Here is a 20,235-nt window from a genome sequence, read left to right on the forward strand (position 1 = left end):
GAGTCTGATTCGCTAACGAACTTTCATAATGAAAGTTATAAAAGCATGCAAAATAAGATATAACTATTATGAAAATAAAACACATAATAAGTTCAATATTTGCTTTTTGTATTAAAAATAAACTTGAATGATTAAAATTGATGAAGTATAGATTACATATACATTTAATGAATGGTATAAGTCATCATTTAAATATTGTATTACACAGTTCCCCTTTTAACAAAATGTAAAGTAAATATCACACAAAACAAATAAAGGACGAACCTTGCGTCAAAGCGCAAAGAACTAAAGCAGACACGGAAAGGCAACCACCAAAATACAGAGCAACCAATAACAAATGATAAGCTAGAATCCTTCGAACAAAAGGTTGTTATTGGGAAAATATCCCATAAAGACTTCTGAATAACGTTTGGCTAGATTATAGCGCATTGGATTGAAAACGATAGCACAGAAAGTCTTCCATTGCACTAGGGAACCACTAAATTAAAAAAAAAATGAGACCGGCCGAAAATACCTGGAGTAGACTCAAGCGGTCTCGACGGATACGTGTTCACACACCGACCTCGACATGATACATTTCAATAGATAATCGTCGTTATATCATAATATCCCCTATATACCCAAAAACTCTCCGATCCCTGGCAACAAGTAAAATAATACAATATGCTTGCTGAATATCTCGTCCTTCGTGTTCCATATTGCGCATATAGGAAGTATTTGTCGAGGCTTCAAAGCATGCATGAGTCGATTCGATGGTACAGCTCCTAATAACAAGAACAAAGACACGTTCGAAAAATTGATTTCATAAAAATGTTGAGAAAATATTTACTTTGAGAACGGCTGCCAATGGTACTTTAACATGAAATCATGTCTCTCATTGCATGTCCAGAAAATTATTCAAAAAATCACTATAGCAATACGCGATGTCAAAAACACAATTTGGTTCATATTAGCGGAGTAAGGTTCGTGTATAGTCATGATTCTAAAGACGAAGATTGGGGTTTTCTTTTTCTTTGTTTTTCAGAAAGTTACATAAGTGTAAAAGGTTCGGAAATGAAAACTACGCTTAAAGCAATCCCCTTATATAAAAGTACAGCTTAAGCTCTAAACTCCATCAAACACACATACCATTTGCCTATTAATAAATCCCTTGATTATAGCGCTCGATTAATCAACAGCTTTACAGTAAGTCTAATATCCGGTCTAATGGATACCTTAATCAAATGAGGTACTTTTGTCCGTTATAATCTATGTAATTCTTTGTAAATAATTGCAGTGATTATAAAAGTTTAATAAACATGTGTACTAAGAGTTTCCCTTTTATGTAAAGAAATGGAAACAATCCAAAAGTCCTTTTTAGAATTAATTTCCAAATTTGTTCTGATACCAGTTAACATAGTCATCATAACGATGACCATTTTAATACGTAGATAGGACATTGTAATAGCAATAAAGGATATGTGTTGAGATGTACTCAAAGAATACAGCTATCTCATGATGCACGTGATGAGGTTGGAATACATTGTTGTATGTTGGCTACATTTTAATATTGTTACATCCCTCACGTAAGCTTGGGTCATAGGTTCTAATTCTCATTTCCATCCTCGTAGACAAACTTATTGTCAAGAGTTTGATATAATTCTTCTCCAACACTACATGTCTAGTCGCCATCTTTCACTTATACGACTGATCAAACACGGATCTGATCAGATAACGTATAGCGTACGTGTCTTTTGTTCAGTATTCGATCTGTCCTTAGCACTGTTTCTTTAGATGCATTTTTTGTGAAATTGTCAGTTTTGGGACTGTTGTTTCCATTGTATTATTATAGTTTCAAATTAATGTACCTATTAACAATTGATAAATAGAGCTATATGTCTGAGTATCACATTCTTAGAGTTATATGAAACAACAAAGCCAGTTGTGTATATGACGAAAATACATTTGACGATAAGTGAGAAGTGAACAGTTCCATTTCCTGTCCATTTCCTTGGCAATTGCGATTGTACATTAGCGTTCACATAAAAAACATTCCAGCAGTTGCCACACTGACGTTCTAGAACAGTGCATCTTGTAGAAATTTACAGGATTTGGAACATCAAATACATTATCTGATATTGAAAGAGAACAGAAATCAAGTCATTCTTACATTTTGTTCAAGAAGTGAAGAATGCAACTGAATTTTGGTTGATTATATTTCGGCTAGCTTTAACGCCAAATGCGTATAATTCAATAATGCTTGAGATAGATTTGTTAACAGGAAATACCTCGCCGATCCTTTTCGCGAGTGCATTTATTATTTAGGCCAAGTACGACCATGGTAGAAATAAGGCAGAATCGTTGCCAAAGGCAGTGGGAAGTATGTCTTACAAATAGAAGTATTATTATTGTTAATGGGACTAAGAAAATACTTACTGTAACGTATAAAAACACGTGTGCTTTCGGCTAATAAACTTTATACGATCATATGTTTAGTGTAGTCATCTAGCCTTTGATTGTTATGCAATTCGTAAAGATCACAGTACGGTTTGGGTCACTGGGTTGGTAAGTTTGTATTGTTATGTCTTTATTAGTTATCCATTCTCAAATACTTTTTTGCTTCTTTAAGGACTTTATGATAGTGAGTTAATACGTTTTTATTTGGCTGGTCATACAGAAACTGATCAAGAAATGTTGTTTATTTCAATCATTTGAAAATACAACCTGTTGAAATGTTATTAATGAACTGTTGATATGACTGGTATTTGTTCCTGTTTACACAAATTGCCCAGTCTGTACGATATTTATTTTCATCACTGGTCTGAAGCGATGCAATAGATTCCACCTGTTCAAGGCATTTGGCATATGAACGAAGTGAAACTACTGTTCAACACGCTTAGGGACGGGAATTCCCATCGACATGTTATTAGATAAATTTATTAACAATGGCAAAAAGGAAATAAGAAATCGACCGTAAGACCGTTTTCAATCTCTCAAACAAATGCTTTTAGACTATGTTATTTTAATACAATCGATTCAGTGGTTATTGAATTTGTACAGTTTGCACTTAATGCTACAGGTTGTGTCATACTGATTTAAAAAGAGATATATGAGATTTACATTGCGGTACTCGGGCATTTTCAGACAATAGTTGTGTTCAGTAGAATCCTAGGCCTATGTTTGTGTTTTACTGTTTTGACACATGCTTCACTGAGCTTTCCAAAGCTGTATTTCAATCATTTAACTGTAGAGCTATTTTAATGCGTGTTTTTTATGCGTTGTTTCTAGTTATTGTCGTTTGGACACATGTTCGTCTAAAAGTTTCGAATATACAACTATTACAGCTTTGGTTTCCATTGACTTAAAGGAGGCGATAAAGAAGCAAAGCCCAAACAACAGCAATATAGACACTTGAAACTTGGAACTTGATGAAAGGTACAAACAAATTTTGTCAAATCTTTGAGGTGACGAGTACAGTTTTTTTTGTTTTTAGCACCTGCTTAATCACAATAACGGACATGTGTGAAGATACATACCATGGACATTACAAGGTATGTCCTCATGACACATAATTTGAGGTTAATACAAACAGTGCCTACGTAACTATGTATACACCCACAAGAAATTTCCGCTACAACTATGTAAGTTTTGACTTAATCTTGAATAAATGTACATAATTATATGTATGCAATTTATGAACGGGTTGTCACACTTATCACAGTTTGGACGGCGTAGGTTTTGCTTGCGTATCAAATATAGACATACAGGACTATCGCAAAACGTCATGGAATTAGTAGATAAACAGAAACACCTGCACTGATTTACCTTATGCCAAAAGACATTATTAAATTCGATGGATACTTATCCATCACTCGGTAACATAAGTCATCAATGTCTAATCTAATCAGAGTATGCATAAAGTCTCATCCGCAATCTATAATTGTACTGACTTAACCTTTGGGAGGTGTTGGGTTTATAACTAAGGGTTGATAACCTATTCCTTGGTCTATGATTTGCCTAGGGAAAACAAAATGTCAATTATCCACCTGTTAAAATCGAGGCTTATTACAAAAATATAAGTTCGAATGACATTTTAAGTATGCACTAGCGATGATGATGAATATCAGATTTCATAAATAGCAGCTACATTATTTAAAGTATTTAGATATATTTGAAAACGATGAACCATACAATGTTCTTTTTCGACTTATATTGGCAAAATAGTTTTCACTGATATTCAATGAGAAAGACAATTATAAGTATCATGTAACGCTAGTACGACACGTCATCTGAAATAAGAAATGTAATTTGTGTGTTATAAATTGAGAAGCAAAGCTGAAAAGGCATCTTTATCATTGGAACTTATTTAGCTTATAAAATACTGTGTAAATAATGTTAACTGAGTAAGAACCTGTGCCAAACTAATGGTTTGGATCGAAATGATGACATGATTAATTAAACGAAACCAAACACAACAAGGGACTACAATAAAAACTACAGCTACTAGAACAGAAGTCAGATATCCATACAGAAGCACAAGGTAAGGGCACAAATGACACTGATCGAGTAACACAAACGTTCAAACACATCATACACATTCCATCATCAAAATAGCGTTATCAATATAGAAACAAACCTATATGGCTATACGAGTATATACATGCAACTGAAAAGTGCGTTTGCAAACAATCTATGACTAATGTTTACAGAAGCAGATAAACACAAAAACAAATCCTGTGTTGCGTTGATGTTTTCTCAGCAATTTGATGTTATCAAAGCGAATTGCAAAGATAAAAATAATCGAAATTGTTAATAACATGAAATATAAATTTATTAAAGATATTATGTACGTGTGTTGAGATACTAGAAATCGTTAGCAAGATGAAACTATTGATAATTTCAGACTGATTAAAGTGGGATGGTCACAGATGCTTTGATAGGTTAATAAAATTTCACGGTCAAGCTATATTCCAACAATAAAGAGATACGGGACCATGATTAACACATAATGAAGCAAGATGCAAGTTGTTGATATAAGAAAAAGATTGTTGTTATAAGATATATCTATAAATAAATATCATTTCCAGCTGAAATACGAATATGTGTCGGCTTTCTGCGTTCCCTTTCGCAAACTATCCACTGTCGCTAACGAGACATTGACGCTAATGAGGCTAGATATGACCGTGATTTATTTCCATCGACAGAGTGGCCGCCTATTAACTGTTCAATGTATGTTTGTACAGATTGTTGTGTACTTTACAATACTGGATATTTATTGACATCGTTATTGTTACGTTTGACTTTTACAAACAATACGAGATGTTTTAATCAACGGTCATGTTCGGCAAATTCGTTAGATCTTGGTGGACGATTCTTTTGTTGAGACTTATATTTACATTATTTGAGCAGATGATCCAATAACTTCAATATAACAGCCCACGATCATTTGTTGACCTAATTTACACAAAAAGTACATTTATTTGTTTGTGAGAAGTTTACACATAATGATCATGTTATAATTCCTTTGAGATTGGTATAGTTGGAGCTCAATAATTTGTTAGAAAAGTATTGTCACACTTAGTGGCGAACTTGTAATTAGACATGAATAATCTCATAATGATAAACTCATAGTACCATCACAAAAGTTATATTGCTAGAAAATAGTTTTCAGACCAAACCTTAAAGATTGAACTTGAAGAAGATAAAAAACACTTGGTCAACAAAGTCAGTAATTGCATTTTTGTAGTGAGTTGACATAACAAGGTCAATGGTGTGCTTAACGAAAATACATTCACAGGAAAGTCAGAAGTAAAATGCCCCGTTTCCTGTCCATTTCCGTGGAAAGTGCGTGAGTACATTAGCGTTAACTTATAAAAAACACAAATGTTCTAAAAGTAAACGTGTAGCGTTCAAAATAGCGTAGTTAGCGTTTTTGCACCACATACTTTAATATGTTTCTTTTCCACGTAATATCACGCCCTTCAGATCATCCCTCTATTTCCCTTCCACGGGAATTTTCCATTTTATTAATAAAACGTCATTTTTGGTGATGTCAGTAGTGTGCAAATGAAAGATAAATATTATAATGTTCCACAGATGATGACCATTTTTAGATAATTTTATTTACTAATTTAAAAATATATGTGATGTATTTTTTTCTTGCTTTATGTCAGTCAATAATGGCGTTCAAAATACATGTATACCGTATATTTGTAAATACGGATTGTCAGTGGTTTCGCGACAAAGTAATTGACGGAAGATATGTTGGAAAATCCGACAGTAAACACAACCATCCACTCCCCCCAAAAAATAAATCAATAAAAGGTCAGAAAGAATCCGACAGGCAATAAAACATAAGAAAGGGGTGCAAACTAATAGGGAAGGTCGGGAACCGCATTTTGTTTGTTACGCCTAATGTCAATCGATATATTGAACAATTTTAAAGGTTCAAACATACATGTGTATCCATATTAAGTTTAATACTGAACAAAATTGATTCCACAGCACGTATGTCGGGCAGGTATATATAGTCTCGGGGATTTTTAATTGTGCCGATATAAAATGTTCCATATATCAATTCAAATGTCGCTGCTGTGCAAGCGTTGGAGGAAAATGGAAAGACCAGCTTTAGAAATTCAATGTTTTTTTATAAATAAATATATTACATACATTTTGTTAAGATATATACAGAGTGATACATGTGTTTTTTCGACTTTTTATTACCGTGTGTTTCTCTTCGATACAAAATAATAGTGGTTAACTGCTGCACATGCCCTGGTAGTTATGGTTGATGTCATTGTACACGTGAATCATTTCTACAACGTAGTACTACGAGTACACATATCTAACACATTTTGGACCTTAATAGATTCACGAACAAAGCTCAATTTATGTTTCCCAACAATTTTAAGTAACATACACAACAAATGTAGCTCTTCAAATTTGGAAACGACACATCAAATACAAGTATATAACTGTCTTGACACGCTGAAGCAAGCAATTTCATAGTGAACTTTCCAATTCCGAATTAATTAGATTACTACAGTTCATTTTTACTACAATTCATTAACATTGAAAAAGACAACAATCGTCGAATAACATCACTAAAAGGTTAATTCAATTATAGCTATGATAAACCTGTGAACAAAGAGTTATCTCCCCGGTCCATATTACAAGTCCTTTAAGGAAGTAATCCAAATATGGCTCTGCAAGAAATAAGCCAGTATCGTTGTCTTATCAAAGTCAATCAAAAGCACCTCTAACAAATATAAAAATAGAGTTGAACTAAGTTAACTAGTTTAAATAATATTTTCTCTTACTAATCAACTGTGGTGGATCTGTAGTCTAGTGGTAACACAGCTGACTGACAATCCAGGGGTCGCAGGTTCGATTCCCCACCGCATCACTAAAAGTACCTAATCATCTTCCGGGAGGGACTTTTAATCGGGGTCCCGTGTGACAGTGCTATTCACTAGTGCACGGTTGGGAACCAGGGTGACTCTAACCAGGGTCACATTTTGTCAGTGTACTTTGCTCCAAAAAGAAACTAAAATGACTGACCATTTTATCGGAGCACTTGCCGAATTAGTCTTGCCCGAGTGAGCGAATACATTGCTTACACTCACTACAATGTACTCTATTTGTTACTGTGTTAGTTTGTCTTGCGTCCACCTTTCGTGTTATTCAGCAAGATCATAGAACGGTTGCCACGACTGTTTATATTTTGTGTGGCATTGTTGGAGGTTCAAAAACATATCTTTACTAATTTTAGATTAAAAGTATATCATGAGTTGATACATTCAAACGTTCTATCATCTATCATGTAAAAAACATTCGTAAAAATGTAATTTTTGAACTGCAAAAATGCTTGGTATGTGTTTCGGTTAAAACAATTTACTATCCAATACAGAATTGTAATAAACTGAGTGATATTGGTTTCAATATATCGATCAGCTAACTGTACTCTTTCTATGTGTTCAATTCAATATGTTTACACTAAGAATATGAAATATATATAGTGTGAACAAACATTATTTTAAAAGTCATGTTTCATGGTAAATATCCTTTAAGCTCTATATCGTCAATCGCTTTTCACCATATCCTTCATAATTCAAACAACACTTTATTTCGTATATTACGGCGGCCATCTTTCATACGAAATATACCAGCTTTGAATCAAATGTTCGTAACGCTCCTTTATTACAGAGCGTTTTAATTACATTGACGATGCAATTTGTTTTAAGATTAACATTCTTTCTCCTAACACAGTCCAGATATTGGAAAGTGTATATGAGATATGCTTCACCAAAATTAAATATGTTTTTATTACTCCATCATCTTTTACGATATGATTTGGAATGCAAATATTTTGTAGAGAAAAGTTTTGACCAAAGTGTTCCAATGGACGTTTTAATAAAAAAAAGAAAAAGAAAAAAAAGTAAAATTTTAAAAGTACTATCGTACTTAGTTTTTGACATGAACAAATTTATTCCAATGTAAACAATATTTCATTTGCAACATGTTATTCAGTGTTTCTTGAAGACGTAGTGAACATTCATTCACATATTATACTTTCTGATGTCAGAGTCCCTAAAAACATCAAACAGGCAATATCATTGACCTGCAGAATGTTATATTTGTGAAAACCCTGCCATCTTTCATTCATATTGCATTTATTGTGAATGGTGCGCTTTGACACGATTTGAAAGCTTTCGTAAGGGGAGATACTACCACAAAAAACATAGAAACAGATATGATTGCAGAATCCACTTATTAAAATGCCAGGAATGTTATACATTTGAGAAAGGATGCCAATGGCTCTATAACAAGAAATCAATTATCGCATTTTGCATTGGGAAAATAATCCGAAAGCAACAATCAAGCAATACGGTATGTAAATAATGCAATTACGGTCATATATATGGAGTATGTTTCCGGCCATGCTGTAATGCAATAACGAAAATATAATAAATACATTCCTTGTATGTCCCTTTGCCAATATGGAACATATTCATACGATCCAAATATTTGAGCTAACATCAATGGTCTTAAGTTATATTTCAAGCTCTTCAATCTGTTTTGACATCAATTATCGTCTTCCATTAATCCGTTTCGTATGGTGATTGCTCTTTGGCAATGGTAATGAAAGGTCTGCTTGATACCTTTATCGTGGTATGCATATCCTTCCGTTATAATCTGTTTAAATCCTTGTAATCCATCTTCGTGATTAGTTCTCTCAGCGGTTTCCTTCCGTAAAAGTATTCAAATCCTATAATTAATTATGTAAACGTAACTGTCATTTCTTTGAAGCTTTTTGACAGAGACTCACAACACGTATATATGGAGTACTTAATGATTCATGAATCCGTTGCAATTTGTTAAAATCAGTATAAATTGCAATCCGATATCACTGCTTATGCAACAGCTTCAATGCGCTGTTCAATACTGCCCGCCCAAGAACGGTTGTACGGGTGCATACGCATTTTGATATATCTCGAATAGTTTGAGTTATGTACGCCGAATGCATCTACACAAGTGCCTGACCACATCCTCTATAGACACTGCTCGGCGCAGAGACGGAACTACATTTAAAAAGGGTGGTGAGTCTTTCGTGTGTGCAGGTGTGTGTTTAGAATGACAAAAAGAAGTAAGGTGTCCCTATGTTTTGGTCGTTTTTATTAATCACACATTGACAATATCCTGAGTCCATGATTCAGCCAACAATTAAACCTAAATTCTACTAACAGTAATATCCATATATTCAAACATTTACGTATACATCATGCACCATAATTCAAAAGTAGTGCCACATTTCAGTTTTTAACGATACCATCGTCGGTGCTGGAAGCTTGCACCGAGCAGGTATGCCTATGGCAGCCTTAGCTCTTTAGATATATCAATACATAGCCTTGCTAAGCCATAACTCAATGTCAATCTAAACTAAATTCAGCCTTAACGAAAACTGTGTACATTTGTATAACTGGTTTCTGTTTGAAATAGCTGTCTGAACAAAAAGCACCGAAATGTTAAATCAGTGCCAGTTCGTGTACTGGTGGTTGCTTTGATAGACTTCTCACAAAAAATATTTTGAAACAAGTTCTTTAAAGTAAGGAGATAGCCTGTGCGGCAAGCAATTTATTTCCCATACATTTAAGTATTGTAAATGTTGAATCTCGGGGTTTTATTAAACAATATCTAAACATCTGTCAAAAGTATATACGCACTTTTATTTTTTCTCTATAATCATCCAACACTTATAGAAACTAGGCCTCTTATTATATCGCTCGAATAATCAATTCCGTAAGGTTACTGGTCTAAAATTGCTCGTACGTCATATGTATAATCCTGTTAGGCCCTGGACCTTTAAACAAGGCCTTTGTTTTGTTGTTGTGCCTATTAACAAGGCCTTTCTTATGTTATTGTGTCTATTATAAAGGCATTTGTTATGTTGGTGTGCATATAAACAAGGCATTTGTTTTCTTGATGTGCATATAAACAAGGCATGTGTTTTCTTGATGTGCATATAAACAAGGCGTGTGTTTTCTTGATGTGCATATAAACAAGGCATTTGTTTTCTTGATGTGCATATAAACAAGGCATGTGTTTTCTTGATGTGCATATAAACAAGGCATGTGTTTTCTTGATGTGCATATAAACAAGGCATGTGTTTTCTTGATGTGCATATAAACAAGGCATGTGTTTTCTTGATGTGCATATAAACAAGGCATGTGGTTTGTTGTTGTTTTGGGCTACTTGGCCTTTCTATCGTTTTACGCTCGTACAAGTCTTATGTTTTCAGCGACCAATTGTATGAAACTTGTTAATGTACTGAATTGGTTAAAGATAGCCAAAATGTTAATTCATTGGTCAATATGAATTCAATCATTGATGTAGACCAATCAAAAAGAAAAAAAAAACAATCATTACAAAATTACCTTAAGGGTAACTTGTGGATAACCTAGTATAATACAATTGACTGCTATATTTTAATTGTTATGCAATGACAAACTCATATTAATGTGATCAGTCCCTGGTACCTTTTTATTTGTTGTTCAACAGAAATTAAAGTTCACCAGCTTTTAACTTATGCAGAAAGTTAAGAATATTTTACATATCCAGAGATCGTACAACTATATGACCTGACCTGCACCACCTACTAAATGGTATACATTAACGACAATAAGTGTACATCAATTAGAAATGCATTACAGGAGATATACCATGTAGTAATTGTTGCATGAACATTGATATCGGATTGCAAGAGTAAACATTACATGGATACATTTAATTTCAAGAACAAACAAGTAGCAATCAAGGTGGTTCGAGAAATAAAACGGTGCTAGAATTAATTTTCAGATTGGTAAAGTAAATTGACTCTTGGTTTTATTAGATAAAATACTGGAATTATTTAAGAACAACTTAATAAGTAATTATCATCTTCATTTCAAACTACATCGATAGCTAGCAAGTAAAATAAAAACAAAATGAGACATGAAGTTGACATTTAAACATTAAGTGTGCAGGAGGCAACACGTTTATACAAAATGACATGAAGCGAAATTAAAAGAAATCACACCCAAGGACCACTACATACTATTGAAAAAGAACATACGTTTAGAATTAAAGGGTTTTCTTTACAAACATTTTCGAAAAAAAAAACGAAACGCCTCAAACCATCGGAACAAAACCAAACACTAAGCCCTTAGCAAATTGCATGTTTATGAAAAAACTCGCTTCTTTTCACAACAACCGCCATTTGAGACTCGTTAAGACAGAGTTGGACAATCAAACTTGCATCTAAATAAAGTGTTCTATTCGAAAAATATCAATAAACTGAGATCAATTTGAGATGTCGGGCCGAGGTATAGCAGATTGATACTGTAAATGATTTCATTAATATTTCTTCCCAGCACTGTCTGTGTTAAAGTGCGTTATAACTTTCGATTAACACGCTGTTTTAAACGTAGATTATATCAAGATAAAACCCAGTGTTTGACACAAAAAAACACCGAAAGTCATAAAATATTTGGGAATTTCACTCTGCTTATTATTCCTTTCGTATTTTTTTATGTAAAAAACTATAAAAAAAATATCTTTTCAAATTATTACTCGTTTGAACACAATTTATTTTAGGGCTAGATGAAATTGTTTTGCACAAACACAACACCGTACTGTTCATGGGGATTCAACATCAGAGAAAAACGATGCATCGTATGTTAGCTTTAAATGGAAAACGTTCACGCATTAGAAATATCACAGCATGAAACGTAACGATAATGCTCATCTAACTAAAGATTTATGTCATCACTAACATCCGTTTCATTTTAACAATAATGATACCAACAGTTATTAAGAAGCCTATTGTCTCAATGAAAGGGAGCTTGATTCATTCATTTTTCAGCACTGTACTTGTTTGCCAATTACAAACAAAGCATTTAAATGATTATAATGGTCTACCCTTTTTATTGGTCGGCTCAGTCTGCATATATCGTGTGTCGGAAGAGCTACCATTTATCAGAAATACAAATGAAGTATTACCTAATTAAGTCTTTAAGTCGATCGAGACTTATACGTGTTACCTTTTCGTTTAAAAATGTTTAGGGAATGAAATATATTAGTTAAAAGTATTCTGACAACAATACAAACCTACCAGTTAAGATTCCAAAAAGTTAAGTTTACGTGTATTTTCAGGCGAAATAAAACACAAAACACAAACTGCAATTACCTTATCTTGGAGTTAGTTATGGTAATTTATATTTTATATCAAAATGCGATAACCTTTCAAAGGATACCAAAATGTATGGGATCACCGTGCGTCGAAGTTTATTGCCAACTATTCAAACACATGGCAAGTTTATTTGAGCATCGACTGAGCGCTATGTGTATTAGGTTTTCAGAAAATAGCATTTATAGATCCCGAGGGACCAGCAGATCAAGTATATAATAGCTACATTTTCTTCATTATATTTAACAAGTTGTGTGTCGCGGAACAACATATAATCACAAAATACTTTAAAATCTGTGAGAGATATGTCCACTGAACATATTTTATCAGTGCACAATATGTGAGTACATTCAATTTCCACGGCAGATACGAACTACAAAGGACCTTTATCAGTTGAATATGACAGCTAATCCGCCCAATCTTGTGAGCAATCGACTGGTGCTAACGACACGGTGACGCTAATGAAGCATGATATGAGCACAAGCTGGAAAACCGTGATATATTTACATACGCCAACGACCGCAATGAGTTCGTTATTGACTGGGTTTAAATGTTTTGTGTTTGGTCAAAACAATGAGGAACTTAAGATTACAATTGTTTAGAGTTTTTCTCGAACCACTCCAAGAACACAGAATATACATATTTATTGTAATTCAAAATCATACACCGACTTAAAAAATATTCCATCGGCTAAATATCCTAGCCGCCGGTAAACAAACTTCATATGACTTAATGTGTTCTATGACCTTGATTGATTTATGTTGTTCCATATCACTCCGCCTGGTTGTAAATTACTAATCTACATCTGGCAGACAACTTAAAACACGAGATGCCTACAAACTATGACTTATTATGATTTAAAAATACAAAAGCAGATTAAACCACGTAAAAAAAGGTATGACGTTTTTGTTTTTCACAGCAATATTTTAATAAAAACTACAGAAATTAGCTCAGTAGCCAAAAGTTTAAACATAAATGGAACAACAGTACAAATCTATATTAAACGAATCAATCAGAATCAAATTTTAAAAATCATTTTTTAAACTCATGAAAACTTTTCCCGAAGATGATATGGCGTATAGAAGAAAATTCGTACAAATGCTGTGATCTTAGAGAATTCATGTGGATAGCAAACAAAATGTAGTTTCATTCAGCTTTAAACATAAAGTTCACAGGTACTATGTAAAATGTGTTTATATTATATCATTCAAGCCATACTGACATTGTAAATACTGAGTATTTGCGTTCGAAAATAAAAATTAATAGTACAAAAACCTTGTACTCATTTGGGATAGATATTTGAAAAGCAAAAAAAAAGTATTAGATCTGAGATCTTGTAATTTCCAGGAAAAATACAACTGTAAGGGACTTAAGAGATCTGAGCATTAACTGTTATCACATAAGATGCAGTATTTTGTTTTTGAAAAATGTAATGTCCTTTTACACATAGTGCATTGTCAAAGCACGTTTGAATATAACGTATTTAAAGGGTACATATTTAGGAAGAAGAAGAAGAACAACAACAACAACATTACACGGCTTAATTTTTCTGTCTGGTTAACTCACACGGAGTACCCGAGTAATAATACAAAGCTAGCATGTGTATGAAAAACGTGAGTCATCACTAGAGTACACTTAATAAATGTAAAGATTCATTTATGTTACTGATCTAGAGAAAAAATAATTCAGCCTTGACGAAAACTGCTTATATTTCCACAGTTCTGTTTGAAATAATTGTCTGATTAAAAATAAACCAGATGTTAAATCAGTCTCAGGTCGTGCACTTGTGGAAATTTTGACAACCTTCTCACGAGTCTAATTTAAAAAAAAGTTCTAAAAAGTAAGGAGATAGCATGTGCGGTAAAAAATATTTCCCATACCTTTCAGTCGACCACGGGAATTTATCAGACATAATCTGAGAATCTCACAAAGTTATATGGGCACTTTTATTGTTTTATCTCTATTATAGTCATTGAACAATGAAAGAAACTGGGACTTAATTTATTTCGCTCGAGTAATCAATCCCGTAAGGTAACTGCTTTAAAGTAATGATACTGTCAAGACTGTTTGATGCTTTTTTAAATGCATGAAAAAAAAAGAAATCAAGAAGAATCAAATAATTGATGTCTTACCGGATTTTGTATCCGATAATCAACGGGTTAAACATCTTAAATGACATTTAACACTCAATTCATTGGCATACAACGTTAGAAAGCATCGTACTCAAAGAGTACGTATTTTGGTAGATCAACAGAACAAGCCTAAATTGGTCTTCTGGTAAAAACAACTTTATTATCTGTGCCACAATACAAAACGTGCATTCACAAGAAAAAACGTTTATCAACACCTGCATACAAATGTAATTGATAATTCTTGCAACCGGTTTAACACTGTAAAGCTTAGAAAATCGAAAAATGAATACATTTCTATAACTCAATTCAGTTTGAGATATTTGTCTGAACCTGAAACACTTAGATGTTAAATCAGTGCCAGGTCGTGCACTGATAGTTATCTTGAGTTTTCACGAGTTTTATTATAAAATAAGTTCTAAAAAGTCAGAAGATTGGCTGTGTGGCAAGTATTTATTTCTTGTTGGAATCGTCTAAATTATATATACTTATAAGAATGGTATTGCTAGTTAATTCTAACTAATAGGACGTCGATAATTGAAATAAATAAATCTGTTGATGCATGAATGATCTATACTTGTTGCTCGTAAGCCGTTTGAGTCTTGTTCAGTGTCTGTTATGATCTATGCCTTCAAACAAGGTATTTGTTTCTTGTTGTGCCTTCAAACAAGGCCTTTGTTTTTGTTCTGCCTTTAAACAAGGCATTTGTTTTGCTTTTGCTTTTGGCTACTGGGCTTTTCCCTTTCCATTAGACGCTCGTACAAATCTGTTATCGTCAGCGACCAATCGTATTAAATTGGTTAAAATTTGGCTTGGTCCAGGCTAGAAAAAATGTTTATTCATTGGTCAATTTGACCAACCCAAAACAAGTAAAAAATCGAAAAAAATAGGATAACTTGTGGATAACCTAATTAGTATTATACAATTGGGTGCTACATATCAGTTGTTGCGCAATAACAAAATCATATTAATTGTATCTGGCTCTGGTATTTGTTTATTTGTTGTTCAACAGAAAACAAAATGTACCTTCTTTTAACGTTTGCAGAAAGTTAAGAATGTTTTTGCATATCCAGAGATCGTACAATTTATGACCTGACCTACACCACTTTTTTAAGGGTAATTAATGAGCTGTTGATATGTTGCTATGTGTTTCTGTTTACATAGTACTGCCCATTGTATACGATAAATAGTATAGTAGCTGCTGGCCTAGGAAGATGCATTGAATTATCACATAACCTTTACCTTTTACACGGCAATAGTTGCATGTATATATGATACATTTGTACAAAAACTTTTCAGGAATGGGAATTACAACGAATAATTTACTCTCTTCTGTATTAGGAAAAACGATCAAATACTGATTTGTAGTATTTAGTTAGCTGTCAACGGCTCTCAAACAAAGCATAGTCGTGAATGATGTAATTTGGATATATTTCTCATATATCGATTGACTTTGCAAAGTTCCCTTGTATAAATGCATGAATTATTTAGGTACAATTAATTCGAGTATATCTTAGCAGATGCCTAGATTTAATCACTAAAACAATTGTGTTCTCACCAGTGTGGTGGTTTAGAATCAATTTTAAAGTTAGAATTCAGAACAAAATATAAAGATGGTGATATGATGTAACTCCAAAAATACAAATGTAAGCTGTGATCTAAGACAATAATTGTCCAGAAAAGCGAATCTGTCTTATCCCCAAACGGCATATGTAAATGGTTATTTGCGTTTAAAAGTATACATAACCAATATTAAGTGCCCATCAATTAAGAATGCATTACAGGTAAATATACCGTCGGTTTCAAAAAGTGAACAATGAAAGGATACATATAATTTCAACCACAAGTAACTATCAGTCAAGGAGGTGCAAGATACTAAAGTAGAGTCATGTTTCACAATTCCAACATTGCAAGAACTAATTTTCAAATTGGTCATGTCAATTTACACTTGGTATTTTCAATTTAAAGACTTGATTTTTTTAAAGAACAAGTATATTATTAATTCTCATCTCCTTTTGTGAACATTTCAAACTACATCGATAACACGAAGTTGACATTTGAACAATGATTAACAGCAGGTGCAAGAGGCAACACTTTCATACTAAACAAGATGCTGCGAACGTATATGAAATCACAATCTGAAGCCAATACATAATATTGAAAAAAACACATCTTTGATATCTTCAGAGTTAAGTGTATTTTTCTTGCATTTTCTTTTTCGAAATTTACGAAACGCCTCCAAGCTTCAGAAAAATACGCACATTCTTAGCTCCTTGCAAAATGTATGTTAATGAAAAAGAACCAGGGTCGAACTATTTTTAACTCCCTCGTCCCCCTCAATATATAAGGCTTAAGAATCATACTACTGTTATATCGAGGGTTGCTTGTGCATGACTTTTTAAATTCTGTTTTATTGAATTTCGACCACGAAAAGAAATATAAATAATTTCAAACAAACTATTTGAGGTTTATTTCTGTATATACTTATAAATGTGAAATCATTCACGTTTCGTGCACCGGAAATTGTAGTGCTACTCACGCATCCATTTCTGCTTTTAGTCCAAATAAGTGTCTGTCTTAGAAATGAAATCATTTGGGTTTTTGGAAGTTCGTAAATAACAGTTTGTTTTTGTGAAATTGAGCAAAAACATTAACAGACGCAGACAGTAATGTGAAATTATCGTATGTTTATCCAGATATCCTATAAATATTTAACCTGACCCGCGAATATCCCCTGTTTAAGAGTAATTAATAAGCTGTTGATATGTTGGTATGTGTTTCTGTTTACATAAAATTGCTCAGTCTGTTATATAAAAGCTGCTTGCCTGAACAAAATGAATAGATTCCACCTGTTCACAAAAGTAGTTGATAATACGGATCTAAATGCTGGTCTACCGTCATTTGTAGTAGAATAATTATGATTTTAGCAGTCTTGAAATGGTTGTAAGATATTGTAAATGACTCATCAGCGTCATAATCAATTAATATCAATTTTAAAATAACGATAATAACGTGCATACAGTACGGTTGAATTCTTTATTACTTTATTTAGACCTCTAAGGGACAGGGCTACAAGTTCAGTCTAGTGACTGACAGGGAGTTAAACACATTAAGAACGACCCTTGCGTCAAAGCGCAAAGAACTAAACCAGACAGGAAAAAGACGAAGCGATAACAAATGATAAGCTAAAATTCCTTCAAAAAAAGCTTGCATGAGCCGATACAATAATACAGCTCCTAATAACAAGGAAAAAAACACGTTCGAAATATTGTTCATAAAAATGTTGAGAAAATAATTACTTTGAGAACGGCTGTCAATGATACTTTAACATGAAATCATGTCTCTTAATTTACGTCCAGAATATTATTCAAAACATCACTATAGCAATACGCGATGTAAATAACACAATTTGGTTTATATTAACGGAGTAAGGCGTAAATTGATAAGGTTCGGAAATGAAAATTACGCTTAAAGTAATCCTCTTATTTTAAAGTATAGCTTAAGCGCTAAATTCCATCAAAAACATATATTATTTGCCTATAAATAAATCCCTTGATTATAGTGCTCGATTAATCAACAGCTTTACAGTAATTCTAATATCCGGTCTAATGGGTACCTTAATCAATTGATGTACTTTTGTCCGTTATAATCTATGTAACAAGTAAAAAAAAATCCAAAAGTCCTTTTTTAGAATTAATTTCCAAATTTGTTCTGATACCAGTAAAAATAGTTATCTGAACGATGGTCATGTTAATACGTAGATAGAACCGTTTAATAGGAAAATAAATGAAATGTGTTTCGAAACATCCATAGAATATAGCTATCTTATAATGTATGTTATGAGGTTTAAATACGCATATCTTTACATACACTTTAATCTTTTAACACCCCTCACGGAAATGTATTGACTAAATAATTTAACAATAAATAACATCTATGTAGCGCAAGCTTGGGTAATAGGTTCTAATTCTCATTTCCCTCTACTATGTCCATATAAGTATTTAATGATAATTGAAAATATGCAATATTCATAAAGGTAATGAACTTTTACTAAACGAAAGTGCGATAGGGTTGCTAGGGCATGAAGTAAAGACATACAAACTACTAAACAAGAGAATCGTAGACAAATGGTGCACTTTCTGAACTCGATGGTCACAGGGAATTTGCTTAGTGCACATAATGTAACGTTAACTATTACAATATATACTACAGAAACAATTCAATAGTCAAGCAAAATTATAAACCCTGTTTAAAGGTCCAAACGACACAGAACGTGACACACAAACGTATAAAAGTCACAAGTGTAAAGCTGTATTGTCCTTTAATGTCATATTATTTCTATAACAATGGCTTATAAAAATGGTGAAATATACAATGCCAAATCGCAAAAAAAGCTCAGCATTTCGCCCCCTTCAAATTACCAGGTCAATACTATCGCATCATGATTGTATTGCTATGTAACATACACACATAATGTTTATATCATAAGAACATTTTTTTTTAAATCCACACCTTAAATATGAACATTTTGATGCAATGTTTGTGTCGTTTGACTGTGCTATGTTTATGGTGTATTTGTCTCTTGTTCAGTGTTCGTTTTGTCCTTAGCATTGTGTTTTTCAATTTGGTCTTTGTGAAATTGTCAGTTTCGGGACTGTAGTTTCCATTGTAATATTATTAAGAAGGCCAGTTGTATGTATGAGGAAAATACATTAGCGATAAGTGAGAAGTGAACAGTTCCATTTCCAATCCATTTCCTTGGCAAGTGCGATTGTACATTAGTGTTGACATAAAAACATTCCAGCAGTTGCCATACTGACGTTCTAGAACAGTAAATCTTGAATAAACTCACAGAATTTGGAACATAAAATACATAATCTGATTATTATTGATTGGTTCTATACTGTGTATCTCGCCTCGTGCTGAATGTCTGTTTCACTTTTGCTTCTGGTTTCCGAATGACATTAAAAATGAAACCAATTAGACTTTGGCTGCTGGGTTTGTCCTAATAGCTTCCATTGCAATATTGATTATATATTTTTGCAATTGTTTTATTAGAATTGTATGTTTTACGATGTACCTCAAAATATTGCACAAACCAGTATGACGGGGTCAGTGCAAAGGTATATGCCAAAGGATGATAAAAGTAAAATTATTCGAAACATGTTAAGAAACAAAAACAGTTTTTGTATAGAACTGTCCATTTTAGATGTGATTTATTGAGTAAATGCTAGTATACTTGTTAGCATGTTTACAAGTATAAAGTTTGTTTTACCTTAAACGCAAAAACAATATTCAAACATTTATCTTGATATTTGTTTAAGAAAGAGAACAGGAATCTAGTCATTCGTACATTTTGTTCAAGAAAGCAACTGAATTTTGGTTGATTATATTTCGTCTAGC

The 20,235-nt window shown here is 33.0% G+C and overlaps 1 protein-coding gene across 24 annotated transcripts in view; it reads right to left on the bottom strand.

Moving 5' to 3' along the window:
* Positions 1–20,235, bottom strand: part of LOC128211285 (dopamine receptor 1-like) — a 342,707-nt gene that overhangs the window by 199,981 nt on the left and 122,491 nt on the right. The gene's annotated exons all lie outside the window — the stretch shown is intronic.

The sequence above is a fragment of the Mya arenaria genome, chromosome 12, assembly GCF_026914265.1.
Source record: "Mya arenaria isolate MELC-2E11 chromosome 12, ASM2691426v1".
In the NCBI taxonomy this organism is placed as follows: Eukaryota; Metazoa; Mollusca; class Bivalvia; order Myida; family Myidae; genus Mya; species Mya arenaria.